Genomic DNA, 22,535 nt, shown 5'->3' with positions numbered 1-22,535 from the left:
ATGCAGTAGGACAGCAGGGCAGCACACAGTAAGACAGCAGGACAGCACACAGCAGGACAGCAGGACATTAGGACAGCACACAGCAGGACATTAGGACAGCACACAGCAGGACGGTAAGACAGCAGGACAGTAGGACAGCAGGACAGTAGGACAGCACACAGCAGGACAGTAGGACAGCACACAGCAGGACAGCACACAGCAGGACAGTAGGACAGCACACAGCAGGACAGGAAACAGCAGGACAGTAGGACAGCAAACAGCAGGACAGTAGTACAGCACACAGCAGGACAGCACACATCAGGACAGCAGGACACCACACAGCAGGACAGTAGGACAGCACACAGTAGGACAGCACACAGCAGGACAGCACACAGTAGGACAGCAGGACAGTAGGACATCACACAGTAGGACAGTATACACCAGGAGAGTAGGACAGCAGGACAGCACACAGTAGGACAGCACACAGCAGGACAGCACACAGTAGGACAGCAGGACAGCACACAGCAGGACAGTAGGACAGCAGGACAGCACACAGTAGGATAGTATACCTCATGACAGCAGGACAGTAGAACAGCGCACAGCAGGACAGTAGGACAGCACACAGTAGGACAGCACACAGCCGGACAGTATACAGCACACAGTAGGACAGCACACAGTAGGACAGCAGTACAGTAGGACAGCGCACAGCAGGACAGTAGGACAGCACACAGTAGGACAGCACACAGTAGGACAGCAGTACAGTAGGACAGCAGTACAGTAGGACAGCACACAGTAGGACAGCACACAGTAGGACAGCACACAGTAGGACAGCACACAGTAGGACAGCATACAGCAGTACAGTAGGACAGCATACAGCAGTACAGTAGGACAGTAGGACAGCACACAGTAGGACAGCATGGCAGTAGGACAGCACACAGTATTACAGCAGGACAGTAGGACAGCACACAGTTGGACAGCACACAGTTGGACAGCACACAGCAGGACAGTAGGACAGCACACAGCAGGACAGTAGCACAGTAGGACAGCACACAGCAGGACAGTAGGACAGCACACAGTAGGACAGCACACAGCAGGACAGCAGGACAGTATACAGCAGGACTGTAGGACAGTAGGACAGCACACAGTAGGACAGCAGGGCAGTAGGACAGCACACAGTATTACAGCAGGACAGTAGGATAGCACACAGCAGGATAGCACACAGCAGGACACAGCAACCTCTCTCTCTCTCTGTCTCCCTCCTCCTCCATCTGTCTCTATGTGGATGAGATGTAGTCTGGAGAATGTATATCCTGGTAGATGTGTTCCAGATTACTTTTTAAATGGAGAAATCTAATCAGAGAACATGTTGCTATTGGGACCTAACCTCTATTAATATCTCTCCCTCCTCCATCTCTCTCTGTCCCCCTCTCTCTCTCTCCTCCTCCATCTCTCTCTGTCCCTCCTCCATCTCACTCTCTCTGTCTCTCTCTCTCTCTCTGTCTCTCTCTCTCCCTCCTTCTCTCTCTCTCTCTCTCCCTCTCTCTCTCTCTCTCTCTCTCCCCCTCCTCTCTCTCTCTCTCTCTCCCCCTCTCGCTCTCTACCCCTCTCTCTCTCTACCCCTCTCTCTCTCTACTCCTCTCTCTCTCTCTCTCTGTCTCTCCCTCCTTCTCTCTCTCCCTCCCCCTCTATCTCTCTCCTCTCTCTCTTTCTCCCTCCTTCCCTCTCTCCCCCCCCCCCTCTCTCTCTCTCCCCCCCCCCCCCCCCCCTTCTCTCTCTCTCTGTTCCCAGGGTCTCTATGATAACTTCCTGTCTATGCGTGTGAAGGACCCCGGTCTTGGCAGAGTGTGTCAGGCTCTGGATTGGTTGGGCTTCTCAGACGGGTTGACCCAGGCCATGCTGCAAGGACAAACTTCTCTCTGCTGCGATACCAGCCCTTCCTCCCCGCAGCTTTCCACTTCCTGTTGCTCACACACACGTCCCCCGCATCAACTACCCCCACAGCCAGTACGAGGTACACACACAAAACCTGGGCTTAGATAGAATGTGGTGTTTTGTTCCTCTGGGTTATATTCTAGGAATAGATGGATAGAATGTGGTGTTCCTCAGGGTTCTATTCTAGGAATAGATAGATAGAATGTGGTGTTCCTCAGGGTTCTATTCTAGGAACAGATAGATAGAATGTGGTGTTTCCTCTGGGTTCTGTTCTAGGAACAGATAGATAGAATGTGGTGTTCCTCTGGGTTCTATTCTAGGAATAGATAGATAGAATGTGGTGTTCCTCTGGGTTCTATTCTATGAACAGATAGATAGAATGTGGTGTTCCTCAGGGTTATATTCTACGAATAGATAGATAGAATGTGGTGTTCCTCTGGTTCTATTCTAGGAATAAATAGATAGAATGTGGTGTTCCTCTGGGTTCTATTCTAGGAACAGATAGATAGAATGTGGTGTTCCTCTGGGTTCTATTCTAGGAATAGATAGATAGAATGTGGTGTTCCTCTGGGTTCTATTCTAGGAACAGATAGATAGAATGTGGTGTTCCTCAGGGTTCTATTCTAGGAACAGATAGATAGAATGTGGTGTTCCTCTGGGTTCTATTCTATGAACAGATAGATAGAATGTGGTGTTCCTCAGGGTTATATTCTACGAACAGATAGATAGAATGTGGTGTTCCTCAGGGTTCTATTCTAGGAACAGATAGATAGAATGTGGTGTTCCTCTGGGTTCTATTCTAGGAACAGATAGATAGAATGTGGTGTTCCTCAGGGTTATATTCTATGAATAGATAGATAGAATGTGGTGTTCCTCTGGGTTCTATTCTAGGAACAGATAGATAGAATGTGGTGTTCCTCAGGGTTTTATTCTAGATCCTCTGTTATTTCAGCCATAGCTCTCTATAATAATTTATCGGCCCTCTCTCTTCCCCCTTCTCTCCTCTCTTCCCCTTCTCTCTTTCCCCTCTCTCCTCTCTACTTCCTCTCTCTCCTCTCTACCTCCTCTCTCCACTCCCCCCTTCTCTCCACTCCCCCCTTCTCTCCTCTCTTCCCCCTTCTCTCCTCTCTTTCCCCTCCTCCCTTCCCCCTCTCTCCCCTCCTCTCTTCCCCCCTCCTCTCTTTCCCCTCTCCTCTTTTCCTCCTCTCTTCCCCCTCTCTCCTCTCTTCCCCATATCTCCTCTCCTCTCTTCCCCCTCTCTCCTCTCTTCCCCATATCTCCTCTCCCTCCTCTCATCCTCTCTTCCTCCTCTCTCCTCTCCTCTCCTCTCTTCCCCCTCTCTCCTCTCCTCTCTTCCCCCTCTCTCCTCTCCTCTCTTCCCCCTTGCTCCTCTCCTCTCTTCCTCCTCTCTCCTCTATTCCTCCTCTCTCCTCTCTTCCCCCTCTCTCCTCTCTCCTCTCCTCTTCCCCCTCTCTCTTTCCCCTCTCTCTTCCCCCCTTCTCTCCTCTCTTCCCCCTTCTCTCCTCTCTTTCCCCTCTCTCCTCCCTTCCCCCCTCTCTCCTCTCCTCTCTTCCCCCCTCCTCTCTTTCCCCTCTCCTCTTTCCCCTCTCCTCTTTTCCTCGTCTCTCTTCCCCCTCTCTCCTCTCTTCCCCATATCTCCTCTCCTCTCTTCCCCCTCTCTCCTCTCTTCCCCATATCTCCTCTCCTCTCTTCCCCCTTCTCTCCTCTCTTCCCCCTTCTCTCCTCTCTTCCCCCTTCTCTCCTCTCTTCCCCCTTCTCTCCTCTCTTTCCCCTCTCTCCTCCCTTCCCCCCTCTCTCCTCTCCTCTCTTCCCCCTCCTCTCTTTCCCCTCTCCTCTTTCCCCTCTCCTCTTTTCCTCGTCTCTCTTCCCCCTCTCTCCTCTCTTCCCATATCTCCTCTCCCTCCTCTCTCCTCTCTTCCTCCTCTCGTCCTCTCCTCTCTTCCCCCTCTCTCCTCTCCTCTCTTCCCCCTTGCTCCTCTCCTCTCTTCCTCCTCTCTCCTCTCTTCCCCCTCTCTCCTCTCTCCTCTTCCCCCTCTCTCTTCCCCCTCTCTTCCTCCTCTCTTCCCGCTCTCTCCTCTCCTCTTTTCCCCCTCTCCCCTCTCTTCCCCCTCTCTCTCCAGGCTCTAACTAAGACCTCAGCCAGCAGGAACGCTCTGGCGGCCATGTTGTCTGAAGTCCCAGCATGCATCAGGACTAGAGTCAGTGAGCTTAGTCTCAGTCTGGACATCCTGTCTCTCCTGCTGGATATCATCTGTCCCAAACTACGACCTGTAGGTACACACACACACACACACACACACAAACACTGGATATTATCTGTCCTAAACTACAACCTGTAGGTACACTCACTGGATATTATCTGTCCTAAACTATGACCTGTAGGTACACACACTGGATATTATCTGTCCTGAACTATGACCTGTAGGTACACACACTGGATATTATCTGTCCTGAACTACAACCTGTAGGTACACTCACTGGATATTATCTGTCCTAAACTACAACCTGTAGGTACACACACTGGATATTATCTGTCCTGAACTACAACCTGTAGGTACACTCACTGGATATTATCTGTCCTAAACTATGACCTGTAGGTACACACACTGGATATTATCTGTCCTGAACTATGACCTGTAGGTACACACACTGGATATTATCTGTCCTGAACTACAACCTGTAGTTACACTCACTGGATATTATCTGTCCTAAACTACAACCTGTAGGTACACTCACTGGATATTATCTGTCCTAAACTACGACCTGTAGGTACACACACTGGATATTATCTGTCCTAAACTACGACCTGTAGGTACACTCACTGGATATTATCTGTCCTAAACTATGACCTGTAGGTACACTCACTGGATATTATCTGTCCTAAACTACGACCTGTAGGTACACTCACTGGATATTATCTGTCCTAAACTACAACCTGTAGGTACACTCACTGGATATTATCTGTCCTAAACTATGACCTGTAGGTACACTCACTGGATATTATCTGTCCTAAACTATGACCTGTAGGTACACTCACTGGATATTATCTGTCCTAAACTATGACCTGTAGGTACACACACTGGATATTATCTGTCCTAAACTACGACCTGTAGGTACACTCACTGGATATTATCTGTCCTGAACTATGACCTGTAGGTACACTTGTGGCGAAATCTGCACAGAGCCTTCACCGTGCACTGCCACTTTAAGAGCGCATGAGCAGTAAGGAAGAAGAATATAAAGAGAGCTCGTTCAGCTCTTTGGGGAGGGGCTCTTTGGGGAGGGGCTCTTTGGGGAGGAGCTCTTTGGGGAGGGGCTCTTTGGGGAGGGGCTCTTTGGGGAGGGGCTCTTTGGGGAGGGGCTCTTTGGGGAGGGGCTCTTTGGGGAGGAGCTCTTTGGGGAGGGGCTCTTTGGGGAGGGGCTCTTTGGGGAGGGGCTCTTTGGGGAGGGGCTCTTTGGTGGCGCGACAGTTTGATTGTGTGTGCTGTGCTGCAGAAGTTTTGTTTGGTTTCAGCGTGTGTAGTTATAGAGTGTTTAACTCAATCATCGGTGTAATCGCTCTAGGTCGTGGTTGTTTTCGTTTGGGACCGCGCCCGTTATGGATCGCATGGATTAGTAGCAACATTGTTGCGAAGCTTTAACATACAAACCATCGGACAGTCAGACAGTACACCTGCACGCCTGAAGACCACAGCTAAGATCTCTCTTGTTCTCTTTTTCTCTTCCCTCTATCGTTCCAGTGCTTTACCCTGCACCAGACTCTCTATTTTTCCAATGCACTTCCCATTGAAGTTCATTAGAGCTGGACTATTATTGCCCTGCCAGAAGTATTTGGACATTTCAGTTAAAAGGGAGGTTGCTTGCAAATTGTGTATTGTTATGTCAACTGTATTGAGATGTACTAATGACATGTGGCCGAGAAGACTGGACATTTTTAAGGCCTTTGTTGTGTCGATGAACACCCCCCCACATTCATACCCTCTGCACTCATCTACTAGAAAATAATACAGATTATTGCAAATCCTATGTTGATGACTGGGTTCGTTCTTGTATGAAGTTGCTGTTGAATTGCTATGCCAGTATTAGTATTATTGTATGAGGTATTCTTGTTTGGGTTACCCCGGTGCTGTGATGTGGGTTTTATATGGTGTTTATTCTCTTTTCTCTCCACTGGCTATCTGGTAAACAGGCTACACTCTAGGCAGTCTCTTCTGCTGATGTGTGTGGGTCTGGTAGTGGTACTCTCTCTATTCTACTCTTTTCCTTTCGGTTAATACCTGCCTGGCGCCCAAACAAAATCTTTCTTTACCCCTCTCTAATAAATACCGCTACACACTCACTGGATATTATCTGTCCTAAACTACGACCTGTAGGTACACTCACTGGATATTATCTGTCCTAAACTACGACCTGTAGGTACACACACACACTGGATATTATCTGTCCTAAACTACGACCTGTAGGTACACACACACACTGGATATTATCTGTCCTAAACTACGACCTGTAGGTACACACACTGGATATTATCTGTCCTAAACTACGACCTGTAGGTACACACACTGGATATTATCTGTCCTAAACTACGACCTGTAGGTACACACACACACTGGATATTATCTGTCCTAAACTACGACCTGTAGGTACACACACTGGATATTATCTGTCCTAAACTACGACCTGTAGGTACACTCACTGGATATTATCTGTCCTAAACTACGACCTGTAGGTACACACACACACTGGATATTATCTGTCCTAAACTACGACCTGTAGGTACACACACTGGATATTATCTGTCCTAAACTATGACCTGTAGGTACACTCACTGGATATTATCTGTCCTAAACTATGACCTGTAGGTACACACACTGGATATTATCTGTCCTGAACTACAACCTGTAGGTACACTCACTGGATATTATCTGTCCTAAACTACAACCTGTAGGTACACTCACTGGATATTATCTGTCCTAAACTACAACCTGTAGGTACACTCACTGGATATTATCTGTCCTAAACTACATATACAGCTGGTTGAGAGGTCTCAGTGCCAGCATCAGTCTGGTTTATGGCCTTATACAGCTGGTTGAGAGGTCTCAGTGCCAGCATCAGTCTTGTTTATGGCCTTATACAGCTGGTTGAGAGAGGTCTTAGTGCCAGCATCAGTCTGGTTTATGGCCTTATACAGCTGGTTGAGAGGTCTCAGTGCCAGCATCAGTCTGGTTAATGGCCTTATACAGCTGGTTGAGAGGTCTCAGTGCCAGCATCAGTCTGGTTTATGGCCTTATACAGCTGGTTGAGAGGTCTCAGTGCCAGCATCAGTCTTGTTTGTGGCATTATACAGCTGGTTGAGAGGTCTCAGTGCCAGCATCAGTCTTGTTTTATGGCCTTATACAGCTGGTTGAGAGGTCTTAGTGCCAGCATCAGTCTGGTTTATGGCCTTATACAGCTGGTTGAGAGGTCTCAGTGCCAGCATCAGTCTGGTTAATGGCCTTATACAGCTGGTTGAGAGGTCTTAGTGCCAGCATCAGTCTGGTTTATGGTCTGTTCAGGGGGGGTCAGGGTGTTGAATAACAGGTGGGTGTTTCTGTGTCCAGGTGTTGAATAACAGGTGTGTGTTTCTGTGTCCAGGTGTTGAATAACAGGTGTGTGTTTCTGTGTGTCCAGGTGTTGAATAACAGGTGTGTGTTTCTGTGTGTCCAGGTGTTGAATAACAGGTGTGTGTTTCTGTGTGTCCAGGTGTTGAATAACAGGTGTGTGTTTCTGTGTGTCCAGGTGTTGAATAACAGGTGTGTGTTTCTGTGTGTCCCAGGTGAACCCCCAACTGTTCAGCGACAGAGAGAAACAGCAGCTGGTTGATCTGATTCACACCATGATCTCCTACAACCTGTCCTACAGACAGGACAGAACGCCTGATGGACAATATGTCTACGTTCTGGAGCCGTGAGTCACACACACACACACACACACACACACACACACACACACACACACACACACACACACACACACCTAGAACACACACACACACACACACCTAGAACACACACACACGAACAGACACACGCGCACACACACACACACCTAGAACACAAACACACACACACACCTAAAACACAACACACACACACACCTAAAACACACACACACACACACACCTAAAACACAAATACACACACACCTAAAACACAACTGTGTCTCTGTGTGTGTGTGTGTGTGTGTGTGTCTGACCGTGTGTCTGACCGTGTGTCTGGACCGTGTGTCTGAACCGTGTGTCTGTGTGTGTGTGTGTCTGACCGTCTGTGTGTGTGTGTGTGTGTGTGGTGTGTCTGACTGGGTGTGTGTGTGTGTGTGTCTGACCGTGTGTGTGTGTGGTGTGTAGGCGTGTGGAGCAGGTGGTCCTGTTTCCCAGGCTTGCCCCCCACAGACAGCTGACCTACCAGACCAAACAGACGATCAGCAGAGAGATGGACCAGGAGAGGATGAGGAGAGCAGAATCACTGATGCTGCTACGCAACCCCACACGGTCAGACACACACACACACACACACACACTCACACACGGTCCAGACACACTCACACACACACACACACACTGACACACGGTCAGACACACACACACACGGTCAGACACACTCACACACACACACACACTCACACACGGTCAGACACACACACACACAGTCAGACACACACACACACACAGTCAGACACACACCCACACACGGTCAGACACACTCACACACCCACACACGGTCAGACACACACCCACACACGGTCAGACACACACCCACACACGGTCAGACACACTCACACACCCACACACGGTCAGACACACTCACACACCCACACACGGTCAGACACACACCCACACACGGTCAGACACACACCCACACACGGTCAGACACACACCCACACACGGTCAGACATACACGCCACACCCAACACACGGTCAGACACACACACACACTCACACGCACACACCCACACACAGTCAGACACACACGCACACACAGTCAGACACACACACGGTCAGACACACACACAGTGTTAGATTATAGGAATGGATCATGGTGTGTAGGGTACCAGTGTTAGATTATAGAATGGATCATGGTCTGTAGGTACCAGTGTTAGATTATAGAATGGATCATGGTCTGTAGGTGTACCAGTGTTAGATTATAGAATGGGTCATGGTGTGTAGGGTACCAGTGCTTAGATTATAGAATGGATCATGGTGTGTAGGGTACCAGTGTTAGATTATAGAATGGGTCATGGTGGTGTAGGGTACCAGTGTTAGATTATAGAATGGATCATGGGTGTGTAGGGTACCAGTGTGTTAGATTATAGAATGGATCATGGTCTGTAGGGTTACCAGTGTTAGATTATAGAATGGATCATGGTGTGTGTAGGGTACCGTGTTAGTTTATAGAATGGATCATGGTCTGTAGGGTACCAGTGTTAGATTATAGAATGGATCATGGTCTGTAGGGGACCAGTGTTAGATTATAGAATGGATCATGGTCTGTAGGGTACCAGTGTTAGATTATAGAATGGATCATGGTGTGTGTAGGGTACCAGTGTTAGATTATAGAATGGATCATGGTGTGGTACCAGTGTTAGATTATAGAATGGATCATGGTGTGTAGGGTACCAGTGTTAGATTATAGAATGGATCATGGTGTGTAGAGTACCAGTGTTAGATTATAGAATGGATCATGGTGTGTAGGGTACCAGTGTTAGATTATAGAATGGATCATGGTCTGTAGGGTACCAGTGTTAGATTATAGAATGGATCATGGTGTGGTACCAGTGTTAGATTATAGAATGGATCATGGTGTGTAGGGTACCAGTGTTAGATTATAGAATGGATCATGGTGTGTAGGGTACCAGTGTTAGATTATAGAATGGATCATGGTGTGTAGGGTACCAGTGTTAGATTATAGAATGGATCATGGTGTGTAGGGTACCAGTGTTAGATTATAGAATGGATCATGGTGTGTAGAGTACCAGTGTTAGATTATAGAATGGATCATGGTGTGTAGGGTACCAGTGTTAGATTATAGAATGGATCATGGTGTGTAGGGTACCAGTGTTAGATTATAGAATGGATCATGGTCTGTAGGGTACCAGTGTTAGATTATAGAATGGATCATGGTCTGTAGGGTACCAGTGTTAGATTATAGAATGGATCATGGTGTGTAGGGTACCAGTGTTAGATTATAGAATGGATCATGGTGTGTAGGGTACCAGTGTTAGATTATAGAATGGATCATGGTGTGTAGGGTACCAGTGTTAGATTATAGAATGGATCATGGTGTGTAGGGTACCAGTGTTAGATTATAGAATGGATCATGGTGTGTAGGGTACCAGTGTTAGATTATAGAATGGATCATGGTGTGTAGGGTACCAGTGTTAGATTATAGAATGGATCATGGTCTGTAGGGTACCAGTGTTAGATTATAGAATGGATCATGGTGTGTAGGGTACCAGTGTTAGATTATAGAATGGATCATGGTCTGTAGGGTACCAGTGTTAGATTATAGAATGGATCATGGTCTGTAGGGTACCAGTGTTAGATTATAGAATGGATCATGGTCTGTAGGGTACCAGTGTTAGATTATAGAATGGATCATGGTGTGTGTAGGGTACCAGTGTTAGATTATAGAATGGGTCATGGTGTGTATGGTACCAGTGTTAGATTATAGAATGGATCATGGTGTGTAGGGTACCAGTGTTAGATTATAGAATGGATCATGGTGTGTAGGGTACCAGTGTTAGATTATAGAATGGATCATGGTCTGTAGGGTACCAGTGTTAGATTATAGAATGGATCATGGTCTGTAGGGTACCAGTGTTAGATTATAGAATGGATCATGGTCTGTAGGGTACCAGTGTTAGATTATAGAATGGATCATGGTCTGTAGGGTACCAGTGTTAGATTATAGAATGGATCATGGTGTGTAGGGTACCAGTGTTAGATTATAGAATGGATCATGGTCTGTAGGGTACCAGTGTTAGATTATAGAATGGATCATGGTGTGTAGGGTACCAGTGTTAGATTATAGAATGGATCATGGTCTGTAGGGTACCAGTGTTAGATTATAGAATGGATCATGGTCTGTAGGGTACCAGTGTTAGATTATAGAATGGATCATGGTCTGTAGGGTACCAGTGTTAGATTATAGAATGGATCATGGTGTGTAGGGTACCAGTGTTAGATTATAGAATGGATCATGGTATGTAGGGTACCAGTGTTAGATTATAGAATGGATCATGGTCTGTAGGGTACCAGTGTTAGATTATAGAATGGATCATGGTGTGTAGGGTACCAGTGTTAGATTATAGAATGGATCATGGTGTGTAGGGTACCAGTGTTAGATTATAGAATGGATCATGGTGTGTAGGGTACCAGTGTTAGATTATAGAATGGATTTATGATGTAATGTTCTAATCATGTCTTTAAAGGTGTGTGTGTGTGTGTGTGTGTGTGTGTGTGTGTGTGTGTGTGTGTGTGTGTGTGTGTGTGTGTGTGTGTGTTTTCAGAAGCAGGAGGACGAGAAGGAGAAGCAGCCTAAGGCAGTGACATCATCTGTGAGGTCGTCCGTCAGGAACCACCAACAGAGGCTGGAGAACATCCTGAGAAACACTGTAGTCGAGATCAGGGTGAGAACACACAGTATTGACACATCTTTATTTAAAAAGAGGATTACCAGTATTCACACACACAGTATTCACAAACCTTTATTTGAAAAGAGGATTACCAGTATTCACACACACAGTATTCACACACCTTTATTTGCAAAGTGGATTACCAGTATTCACACACACAGTATTCACAAACCTTTATTTGCAAAGTGGATTACCAGTATTCACACACACAGTATTCACACACCTTTATTTGCAAAGTGGATTACCAGTATTCACACACACAGTATTCACACACCTTTATTTGCAAAGTGGATTACCAGTATTCACACACACAGTATTCACACACCTTTATTTGAAAAGAGGATTACCAGTATTCACACACACAGTATTCACACACCTTTATTTGAAAAGAGGATTACCAGTATTCACACACACAGTATTCACACACCTTTATTTGCAAAGTGGATTACCAGTATTCACACACACAGTATTCACACACCTTTATTTGCAAAGTGGATTACCAGTATTCACACACACAGTATTCACACACCTTTATTTGAAAAGAGGATTACCAGTATTCACACACACAGTATTCACACACCTTTATTTGAAAAGAGGATTACCGGTATTCACACACACAGTATTCACACACCTTTATTTGAAAAGAGGATTACTGGTATTCACACACACACTATTCACACACCTTTATTTGCAAAGTGGATTACCAGTATTCACACACACAGTATTCACACACCTTTATTTGAAAAGAGGATTACCGGTATTCACACACACAGTATTCACACACCTTTATTTGCAAAGTGGATTACCAGTATTCACACACACAGTATTCACACACCTTTATTTGAAAAGAGGATTACTAGTATTACCAGTATTTGATCCTCGATCAACACTCCTCCTCTGATTATATGGACCTGATCCTAGATCAACACTCCTCCTCTGATTATATGGACCTGATCCTAGATCAACACTCCTCTGATTATATGGACCTGATCCTCGATCAACACTCCTCCTCTGATTATATGGACCTGATCCTAGATCAACACTCCTCCTCTGATTACATGGACCTGATCCTAGATCAACACTCCTCTGATTATAGGGACCTGATCCTAGATCAACACTCCTCCTCTGATTATATGGACCTGATCCTAGATCAACACTCCTCTGATTATATGGACCTGATCCTAGATCAACACTCCTCTGATTATAGGGACCTGATCCTAGATCAACACTCCTCCTCTGATTATATGGACCTGATCCTAGATCAACACTCCTCTGATTATATGGACCTGATCCTAGATCAACACTCCTCTGATTATATGGACCTGATCCTAGATCAACACTCCTCCTCTGATTATATGGATCTGATCCTAGATCAACACTCCTCCTCTGATTATATGGACCTGATCCTAGATCAACACTCCTCTGATTATTTGGACCTGATCCTAGATCAACACTCCTCTGATTATATGGACCTGATCCTAGATCAACACTCCTCTGATTATATGGACCTGATCCTAGATCAACACTCCTCCTCTGATTATAGGGACCTGATCCTCGATCAACACTCCTCTGATTATATGGACCTGATCCTAGATCAACACTCCTCCTCTGATTATATGGACCTGATCCTAGATCAACACTCCTCCTCTGATTATATGGACCTGATCCTAGATCAACACTCCTCCTCTGATTATAGGGACCTGATCCTAGATCAACACTCCTCTGATTATATAGACCTGATCCTAGATCAACACTCCTCTGATTATATAGACCTGATCCTAGATCAACACTCCTCCTCTGATTATAGGGACCTGATCCTCGATCAACACTCCTCTGATTATATGGACCTGATCCTAGATCAACACTCCTCCTCTGATTATATAGACCTGATCCTAGATCAACACTCCTCCTCTGATTATATGGACCTGATCCTAGATCAACACTCCTCCTCTGATTATATGGACCTGATCCTAGATCAACACTCCTCTGATTATATGGACCTGATCCTAGATCAACACTCCTCCTCTGATTATATGGACCTGATCCTAGATCAACACTCCTCCTCTGATTATATTGACCTGATCCCAGATCAACACTCCTCTGATTATATGGAGCTGATCCTAGATCAACACTCCTCCTCTGATTATATGGACCTGATCCTAGATCAACACTCCTCCTCTGATTATAGGGACCTGATCCTAGATCAACACTCCTCTGATTATATGGACCTGATCCTAGATCAACACTCCTCCTCTGATTATAGGGACCTGATCCTAGATCAACACTCCTCCTCTGATTATATGGACCTGATCCTAGATCAACACTCCTCTGATTATATGGACCTGATCCTAGATCAACACTCCTCCTCTGATTATATGGACCTGATCCTAGATCAACACTCCTCTGATTATATGAATCTGAACCTAGATCAACACTCCTCTGATTATATGGACCTGATCCTAGATCAACACTCCTCCTCTGATTATATGGACCTGATCCTAGATCAACACTCCTCTGATTATATGAATCTGATCCTAGATCAACACTCCTCCTCTGATTATATGGACCTGATCCTAGATCAACACTCCTCTGATTATATGAATCTGAACCTAGATCAACACTCCTCTGATTATATGGACCTGATCCTAGATCAACACTCCTCTGATTATATGGACCTGATCCTAGATCAACACTCCTCCTCTGATTATATGGACCTGATCCTAGATCAACACTCCTCTGATTATATGGACCTGATCCTAGATCAACACTCCTCTGATTATATGGACCTGATCCTAGATCAACACTCCTCTGATTATATGGACCTGATCCTAGATCAACACTCCTCTGATTATATGGACCTGATCCTAGATCAACACTCCTCTGATTATATGGACAGGGGGACCTGATCCTAGATCAACACTCCTCCTCTGATTATATGGACCTGATCCTAGATCAACACTCCTCCTTTGATTATATGGACCTGATCCTAGATCAACACTCCTCTGATTATATGGACCTGATCCTAGATCAACACTCCTCCTCTGATTACATGGACCTGATCCTAGATCAACACTCCTCCTCTGATTATATGGACCTGATCCTAGATCAACACTCCTCCTCTGATTATATGGACCTGATCCTAGATCAACACTCCTCCTCTGATTATATGGACCTGATCCTAGATCAACACTCCTCTGATTACATGGACCTGATCCTAGATCAACACTCCTCCTCTGATTATATGGACCTGATCCTAGATCAACACTCCTCTGATTACATGGACCTGATCCTAGATCAACACTCCTCCTCTGATTACATGGACCTGATCCTAGATCAACACTCCTCCTCTGATTATATGGACCTGATCCTAGATCAACACTCCTCCTCTGATTATATGGACCTGATCCTAGATCAACACTCCTCTGATTACATGGACCTGATCCTAGATCAACACTCCTCCTCTGATTATATGGACCTGATCCTAGATCAACACTCCTCTGATTATATGGACAGGGGGGGACCTGATCCTAGATCAACACTCCTCCTCTGATTATATGGACCTGATCCTAGATCAACACTCCTCTGATTATATGGACAGGGGGGAGCTGATCCTAGATCAAATCTAATTATATTAGTCACATGTCCCGAATGCAACCGGTGTGCAGACCCCACCCAACCTGTTCAGTGAAATGCTGACTTACAGGCCCTAATCAACAATGCAGTTTCAAAAAATATGCATAAGAATAAGAAATTAAAGTAACAAGTAATTAAAGAGCAGCAGTAAAATAACAATGTGGAGGCTATATACAGGGTATTACGGTACAGAGTCAATGTGGAGGCTATATACAGGGTGTTACGGTACAGAGTCAATGTGGAGACTATATACAGGGGGTACCAGTACAGAGTCAATGTGGAGGCTATATACAGGGGGTACCAGTACAGAGTCAATGTGGAGGCTATATACAGGGGGTACCAGTACAGAGTCAATGTGGAGGCTATATACAGGGAGTACCAGTACAGAGTCAATGTGGAGGCTATATACAGGGGGTACCAGTACAGAGTCAATGTGGAGGCTATATACAGGGGGTACCAGTACAGAGTCAATGTGGAGGCTATATACAGGGGGTACCAGTACAGAGTCAATGTGGAGGCTATATACAGGGGGTACCAGTACAGAGTCAATGTGGAGGCTATATACAGGGGTACCAGTACAGAGTCAATGTGGAGGCTATATACAGGGGGTACCAGTACAGAGTCAATGTGGAGGCTATGTACAGGGTGTACCAGTACAGAGTCAATGTGGAGGCTATATACAGGGGGTTCCAGTACAGAGTCAATGTGGAGGCTATATACAGGGGGGTACCAGTACAGAGTCAATGTGGAGGCTATATACAGGGGGGGTACCAGTACAGAGTCAATGTGGAGGCTATATACAGGGGGTACCGGTACAGAGTCAATGTGGAGGCTATATACAGGGGGGTACCAGTACAGAGTCAATGTGGAGGCTATATACAGGGGGTACCAGTACAGAGTCAATGTGGAGGCTATATACAGGGGTACCAGTACAGAGTCAATGTGGAGGCTATATACAGGGTGTACCAGTACAGAGTCAATGTGGAGGCTATATACAGGGGATACCAGTACAGAGTCAATGTGGAGACTATATACAGGGGGTACCAGTACAGAGTCAATGTGGAGGCTATATACAGGGTATTACGGTACAGAGTCAATGTGGAGGCTATATACAGGGGGTACCAGTACAGAGTCAATGTGGAGGCTATATACAGGGGTACCGATACAGAGTCAATGTGGAGGCTATATACAGGGGGGGTACCAGTACAGAGTCAATGTGGAGGCTATATACAGGGGGTACCGATACAGAGTCAATGTGGAGACTATATACAGGGGGTACCAGTACAGAGTCAATGTGGAGGCTATATACAGGGGGTACCGATACAGAGTCAATGTGGAGGCTATATACAGGGGGGGTACCAGTACAGAGTCAATGTGGAGGCTATATACAGGGTGTACCGATACAGAGTCAATGTGGAGACTATATACAGGGGGTACCAGTACAGAGTCAATGTGGAGGCTATATACAGGGGGTACCGATACAGAGTCAATGTGGAGGCTATATACAGGGGGGGTACCAGTACAGAGTCAATGTGGAGGCTATATACAGGGGTACCGATACAGAGTCAATGTGGAGACTATATACAGGGGGTACCAGTACAGAGTCAATGTGGAGGCTATATACAGGGGGTACCGGTACAGAGTCAATGTGGAGGCTATATACAGGGGGTACCAGTACAGAGTCAATGTGGAGGCTATATACAGGGGGGGTACCGGTACAGAGTCAATGTGGAGGCTATATACAGGGGGTACCAGTACAGAGTCAATGTGGAGGCTATATACAGGGGGTGTACCGGTACAGAGTCAATGTGGAGGCTATATACAGGGTGTACCGGTACAGAGTCAATGTGGAGGCTATATACAGGGGGTACCGGTACAGAGTCAATGTGGAGGCTATATACAGGGGGTACCGGTACAGAGTCAATGTGGAGGCTATATACAGGGTGTACCAGTACAGAGTCAATGTGGAGGCTATATACAGGGGGTACCAGTACAGAGTCAATGTGGAGGCTATATACAGGGGGTACCGGTACAGAGTCAATGTGGAGGCTATATACAGGGTGTACCGGTACAGAGTCAATGTGGAGGCTATATACAGGGTGTACCGGTACAGAGTCAATGTGGAGACTATATACAGGGTGTACCAGTACAGAGTCAATGTGGAGGCTATATACAGGGGGTACCAGTACAGAGTCAATGTGGAGGCTATATACAGGGTGTACCGGTACAGAGTCAATGTGGAGGCTATATACAGGGTGTTACGGTACAGAGTCAATGTGGAGGCTATATACAGGGGGGTACCAGTACAGAGTCAATGTGGAGGCTATATACAGGGGGTACCAGTACAGAGTCAATGTGGAGGCTATATACAGGGGGTACCAGTACAGAGTCAATGTGGAGGCTATATACAGGGGATACCAGTACAGAGTCAATGTGGAGACTATATACAGGGGGTACCAGTACAGAGTCAATGTGGAGGCTATATACAGGGTATTACGGTACAGAGTCAATGTGGAGGCTATATACAGGGGGTACCAGTACAGAGTCAATGTGGAGGCTATATACAGGGGGTACCGATACAGAGTCAATGTGGAGGCTATATACAGGGGGGGTACCAGTACAGAGTCAATGTGGAGGCTATATACAGGGGGTACCGATACAGAGTCAATGTGGAGACTATATACAGGGGGTACCAGTACAGAGTCAATGTGGAGGCTATATACAGGGGGTACCGATACAGAGTCAATGTGGAGTCTATATACAGGGGGGGTACCAGTACAGAGTCAATGTGGAGGCTATATACAGGGTGTACCGATACAGAGTCAATGTGGAGACTATATACAGGGGGTACCAGTACAGAGTCAATGTGGAGGCTATATACAGGGGTACCGATACAGAGTCAATGTGGAGGCTATATACAGGGGGGGTACCAGTACAGAGTCAATGTGGAGGCTATATACAGGGGGTACCGATACAGAGTCAATGTGGAGACTATATACAGGGGGTACCAGTACAGAGTCAATGTGGAGGCTATATACAGGGGGTACCGGTACAGAGTCAATGTGGAGGCTATATACAGGGGGTACCAGTACAGAGTCAATGTGGAGGCTATATACAGGGGGTGTACCGGTACAGAGTCAATGTGGAGGCTATATACAGGGAGTACCGGTACAGAGTCAATGTGGAGGCTATATACAGGGGGTACCGGTACAGAGTCAATGTGGAGGCTATATACAGGGGGTACCGGTACAGAGTCAATGTGGAGGCTATATACAGGGTGTACCAGTACAGAGTCAATGTGGAGGCTATATACAGGGGGTACCAGTACAGAGTCAATGTGGAGGCTATATACAGGGGGTACCGGTACAGAGTCAATGTGGAGGCTATATACAGGGTGTACCGGTACAGAGTCAATGTGGAGACTATATACAGGGTGTACCAGTACAGAGTCAATGTGGAGGCTATATACAGGGGGTACCAGTACAGAGTCAATGTGGAGGCTATATACAGGGTGTACCGGTACAGAGTCAATGTGGAGGCTATATACAGGGTGTTACGGTACAGAGTCAATGTGGAGGCTATATACAGGGGGTACCAGTACAGAGTCAGTGTGGAGGCTATATACAGGGTGTTACGGTACAGAGTCAATGTGGAGGCTATATACAGGGGGTACCGGTACAGAGTCAATGTGGAGACTATATACAGGGGTACCAGTACAGAGTCAATGTGGAGGCTATATACAGGGGGTACCGGTACAGAGTCAATGTGGAGGCTATATACAGGGGGTACCAGTACAGAGTCAATGTGGAGGCTATATACAGGGGGTACCAGTACAGAGTCAATGTGGAGGCTATATACAGGGGGTACCAGTACAGAGTCAATGTGGAGGCTATATACAGGGGGTACCGGTACAGAGTCAATGTGGAGGCTATATACAGGGGGTACCGGTACAGAGTCAATGTGGAGGCTATATACAGGGGGTACCGGTACAGAGTCAATGTGGAGACTATATACAGGGGGTACCAGTACAGAGTCAATGTGGAGACTATATACAGGGGGTACCAGTACAGAGTCAATGTGGAGGCTATATACAGGGGGTACCGGTACAGAGTCAATGTGGAGGCTATATACAGGGGGTACCAGTACAGAGTCAATGTGGAGGCTATATACAGGGGTACCAGTACAGAGTCAATGTGGAGGCTATATACAGGGGGTACCAGTACAGAGTCAATGTGGAGGCTATATACAGGGGGTACCAGTACAGAGTCAATGTGGAGGCTATATACAGGGGGTACCGGTACAGAGTCAATGTGGAGGCTATATACAGGGGGGGTACCAGTACAGAGTCAATGTGGAGGCTATATACAGGGGTACCAGTACAGAGTCAATGTGGAGGCTATATACAGGGGGTACCAGTACAGAGTCAATGTGGAGGCTATATACAGGGGGTACCAGTACAGAGTCAATGTGGAGGCTATATACAGGGGGTACCAGTACAGAGTCAATGTGGAGGCTATATACAGGGGGTACCGGTACAGAGTCAATGTGGAGGCTATATACAGGGAGTACCGGTACAGAGTCAATGTGGAGGCTATATACAGGGGGTACCAGTACAGAGTCAATGTGGAGGCTATATACAGGGGGTACCAGTACAGAGTCAATGTGGAGGCTATATACAGGGGGTACCAGTACAGAGTCAATGTGGAGGCTATATACAGGGGGTACCGGTACAGAGTCAATGTGGAGGCTATATACAGGGGTACCAGTACAGAGTCAATGTGGAGGCTATATACAGGGGGTACCGGTACAGAGTCAATGTGGAGGCTATATACAGGGGGTACCAGTACAGAGTCAATGTGGAGGCTATATACAGGGGGTACCAGTACAGAGTCAATGTGGAGGCTATATACAGGGGGGGTACCAGTACAGAGTCAATGTGGAGGCTATATACAGGGGGTACCAGTACAGAGTCAATGTGGAGGCTATATACAGGGGGGGTACCAGTACAGAGTCAATGTGGAGGCTATATACAGGGGGTACCGGTACAGAGTCAATGTGGAGACTATATACAGGGGGTACCAGTACAGAGTCAATGTGGAGACTATATACAGGGGGTACCAGTACAGAGTCAATGTGGAGGCTATATACAGGGGGTACCGGTACAGAGTCAATGTGGAGGCTATATACAGGGGGTACCGGTACAGAGTCAATGTGGAGGCTATATACAGGTGGTACCGGTACAGAGTCAATGTGGAGGCTATATACAGGGGGGGTACCAGTACAGAGTCAATGTGGAGACTATATACAGGGGGGGTACCAGTACAGAGTCAATGTGGAGGCTATATACAGGGGTACCGGTACAGAGTCAATGTGGAGACTATATACAGGGGGTACCAGTACAGAGTCAATGTGGAGACTATATACAGGGGGTACCAGTACAGAGTCAATGTGGAGGCTATATACAGGGGGTACCGGTACAGAGTCAATGTGGAGGCTATATACAGGGGGTACCGGTACAGAGTCAATGTGGAGGCTATATACAGGGGGTACCAGTACAGAGTCAATGTGGAGGCTATATACAGGGGGGGTACCAGTACAGAGTCAATGTGGAGGCTATATACAGGGGGGGTACCAGTACAGAGTCAATGTGGAGGCTATATACCGGGGGTACCAGTACAGAGTCAATGTGGAGGCTATATACAGGGGGGGTACCAGTACAGAGTCAATGTGTGCGGGGTCTTGGTTACGTTGAGGGAGAGGTTGTTTTTCTGGCACCACACAGCCAGGTCCCTGACCTGCTCCCTATAGGCTGTCTTGTCGTCGTCGGTGATCAGGCCTACCACTGTTGTGTCATCCGCAAACTTAATGATGGTGTTGGAGTTGTGCCTGGCCGTGCAGTCATGAGTGAACAGGGAGTACAGGAGGGGACTGAGCACTCACCCCTGAGGGGCCCCTGTGTTGAGGATCAGCGTGGCGGATGTGTTGTTACCTACCATTACCACCTGGGGGCGGGCCGTCAGGAAGTCCAGGATCCAGTTGCAGAGGGAGATGTTTAGTCCCGGGTCCTTAGCTTAGTGATGAGCTTTAAGGACACTATGGTGTTGAACGCTGAGTTGTAGTCGATGAATAGCATTCTCACATAGGCATTCCTTTTGTCCAGGAGGGAAAGGGCAGTGTGGAGTGCAATAGAGACTGCATCATCCTGTAGGTCTGTTAGGTCGTTATGCACATTGGAGTCTCGTGTCTCTTTATGTGACCAGCCTTTCAGCACTCCTACTCTGATTATATGGACAGGGGTGGATCCTAGATCAGCCCTCCTACTATCAGGCACTTTGTGAGTACAGCATATCAGTCAGACAGTCACTCATTCAGACTGTCACCCACTCAGATAGTCACTCACTCACTCACTCACTCAGACAGTCACCCACTCAGACAATCATTCAGACAGTCACTCACTCAGACAGTCACTCACTCAGACAGTCACTCACTCAGACAGTCACTCACTCAGACAGTCACTCAGTCAGTCACCCGCTCAGACTGTCACCCGCTCAGACTGTCGCCCGCTCAGACTGTTGCCCGCTCAGACTGTCGCCCGCTCAGACTGTCGCCCGCTCAGACTGTCGCCCGCTCAGACTGTCGCCCGCTCAGACTGTCGCCCGCTCAGACTGTCGCCCGCTCAGACTGTCGCCCGCTCAGACTGTCGCCCGCTCAGACTGTCGCCCGCTCAGACTGTCGCCCGCTCAGACTGTCGCCCGCTCAGACTGTCGCCCGCTCAGACTGTCGCCCGCTCAGACTGTCGCCCGCTCAGACTGTCGCCCGCTCAGACTGTCGCCCGCTCAGACTGTCGCCCGCTCAGACTGTCGCCCGCTCAGACTGTCGCCCGCTCAGACTGTCGCCCGCTCAGACTGTCGCCCGCTCAGACTGTCGCCCGCTCAGACTGTCGCCCGCTCAGACTGTCGCCCGCTCAGACTGTCACCCGCTCAGACAGTCACTCGCTCAGACAGTCACTCGCTCAGACAGTCACTCGCTCAGACAGTCACTCAGATAATCAGTCACTCACCCAGTCAGTCACTCAGATAATCAGTCACTCACTTGGACAGTCAGCTAGCTAGTCAGTCAGACAGACACTCAGTCAGAGAGTCAGTCAGACAGCCAGATATTCAGCCAGTTATATAATCAGTCACTCAGACAGTCAGTCAGTCAGTCACTCACTTGGACAGTCAGCTAGCTAGTCAGTCAGACAGACACTCAGTCAGAGAGTCAGTCAGACAGCCAGATATTCAGCCAGTTATATAATC

General features: G+C 47.2%; 1 pseudogene across 1 annotated transcript in view; it reads left to right on the top strand.

Moving 5' to 3' along the window:
* The window catches only part of LOC118959009, a 46,711-nt pseudogene extending 24,426 nt beyond the window's left edge, over positions 1-22,285 (top strand). The window contains exons 16-20 of the transcript XR_005047755.1: positions 1,768-1,990; positions 4,053-4,202; positions 7,748-7,878; positions 8,318-8,476; positions 21,790-22,285. The product of XR_005047755.1 is annotated as a chromosome transmission fidelity protein 18 homolog (transcript). The remainder of the gene's footprint in view (positions 1-1,767; positions 1,991-4,052; positions 4,203-7,747; positions 7,879-8,317; positions 8,477-21,789) is intronic.
* Positions 22,286-22,535: the final 250 nt, after the last annotated feature.

Source organism: Oncorhynchus mykiss, unplaced genomic scaffold, assembly GCF_013265735.2.
Source record: "Oncorhynchus mykiss isolate Arlee unplaced genomic scaffold, USDA_OmykA_1.1 un_scaffold_509, whole genome shotgun sequence".
Taxonomy (NCBI): Eukaryota; Metazoa; Chordata; class Actinopteri; order Salmoniformes; family Salmonidae; genus Oncorhynchus; species Oncorhynchus mykiss.
Note: the sequence above shows the minus strand (reverse complement) of the source record. Positions and strands in the feature narration are given on the sequence as shown.